A 2,286-nucleotide genomic window follows, 5' to 3' on the forward strand; every position below is an offset into this window, starting at 1 on the left:
CTCTCTCATTGGACCACCTCAACAAAACCATTAACCAATGAAAACTTACCATGCCTCAACCAATCATGTTGCACAAAGTGTCAACCATTCATTAGCTGATAAAATACCCAGTCACCTGCCAAGTCATCGCCCAGTCAGTGTATGGACTGCTGACTAGGTGTACCAGCAACTCTTTTTCTAATTTTTTTTAGTTGTTTCCCAAATCAATCAGAACACATTTCTGGCAGCATCCGATGTCTTATTTGAGTGAAACAAGTTGCGTTGGGTTCAAATCACTGATATCTACCCAATCGTATAGGTTTCAATCTTTGTCACACACTTTCAATTTTGAGCATTATTTTGATCCACCGGATCACTCCTCCCTATTGGAAGCTTTTCGACCTCCAAAAGCTCTTTGACAATGAACAAATAGATGAGGGTATAACTCCCTCACCCTTCTAGTCTCAATCCACAAAACTTTGATTGAATATGACATTTTGAGCTTTTCATGAAAATACATCATTTTCCCAAATTTTGGAGTCCTTATCTTGCTGTCATAGATGACATCTTGCTGCAATTTCCTAGAATATGTAGAATGGAAAACTTCCTTTGAAGGAATAAACACATTCCCTCCTCGATCTCCAATCAAAAGAAGCTTAAACAATCTCAAATTATTCTCACCTTGAACATTGTTGTCATGGTGATGCTTACCATGTCTAGCCTTGTACTTGGCTCGACTCTTGACCAAATGTGATCGCCATCGCCATGCACCATCCCTTTTCAAAGACAACACATTACCCACAAGAAGAATTGTTGGAACCAATGTCCTCTTTGTCAATTTTCTTTTTCATTTTCTCTTTGACCCCTGCACTCTCTAACACTGACATCTTGTTGACACCAATGTTCAACAATGATGCATGTTGTGGCAATTTACTTCAATGTGTTTACCTATTTTAGGAGGAAACATGTTAGACTCCTTAACATCTTATCACATGAATTATAAACATCAATGAAATCATATTTAAAACTTGAATTATATCCTTGAAAGGCTTTAGGTTACTCAACACCTTCATGTTTAATTACTAACAATGCAAAGTTCTGACTAGCATTAACATTCTTCTTCATTTGTCCCCCATTTACAAGAGATGCGTTCAACTTCTTGTTGTGTGCTCTAACAATGTAATCAATACCTTTCTTGAAAAAATGATATTTGTTCTCATGGCAATGAAAAATAGCTGTCCTATCATATAGATATGGGCTTCCCAAAATAATACCACATATATCAATTGGAATTACATCAAGCTCTACCTCATCTAGAAAGTTTGCAGTGATTGCAAATATAAGTATACATTTCTTTGTCACTTGCAATTTCAGATTCTTACATACCCAACCTAAAGGATATGGTTTAGGCTGAGAAATGGTTTCTAAATTCAACTTCTTGACAATGTCTTCTAAGATAAGATTTGCTTGTGAACCACTATCAAACAGTGTATATATATTGGTATGTTTTGAAATAACTCTAATATGGAAAATATCTATTCTTGTTTTTTCATCTTGAGTTTCATTGAGACAATTTGAAGAGCTAGTACTTGCAATATCCTTACCTTTCAAACCCATGGCTCTAATCTTTGTTTCATCTCCAGAATCTAAACCTAAATCATGTTCTGTAGTTGCAGCTGTCTTCTCCTTCTCCTTGTTCTTAAACTTTTTGGGTCTCATTTCTGGATGAAGTTTCCAGCAATGATCTTCATCATGGCCATATTTGGAACAATGTTTACATGTGTTATTTTATTTCTCCATCTTGATGGTAGCATTCATGTTCCCTTTCCCTTTGAATTTACATTTTCCTTTTTCTCCAGACTCAAAGGAACTCTCACTAGTTTCTTTAGAAACATTTTTCCCTCTTTCCTCTAAATGAGTTACCTGAACACAAACTTCATCTAGTTTTGTAGGGTTAAACATGAGAATGGTATGTCTCAAATAACTATGAAATCCTCCAATGTACTTGAGAAAAGTATCTTGTGAGGACAAATCTATACCTAAAATCAAGGCTCTTTTCCTGAATTCTTCAGTATAAGATTGTACATTTTTCCCTTTAGCTTGCTTAAAGTTTTGCCAATCCATAATAGCTTTTTGCATGTATGCTAATGGATAAAATTGCCTTCTTATTGCAATAATAAAATAATTCCAAGAGGGTAAAACCTTACCATGTTTCTTCATGTCCTCTTGAGTTTTGGCTTCCCACCAAATTAGTGTTGCACCTTCCAATCTAAGAGAAGAAAGTTGAATCTTGGTTTCATCATCTTT

This window comes from Pinus tabuliformis, chromosome 2_1 (genome assembly GCF_031772625.1).
Source record: "Pinus tabuliformis cultivar Carrire ecotype Pingquan chromosome 2_1, CPIR1, whole genome shotgun sequence".
Classification (NCBI taxonomy): domain Eukaryota; kingdom Viridiplantae; phylum Streptophyta; class Pinopsida; order Pinales; family Pinaceae; genus Pinus; species Pinus tabuliformis.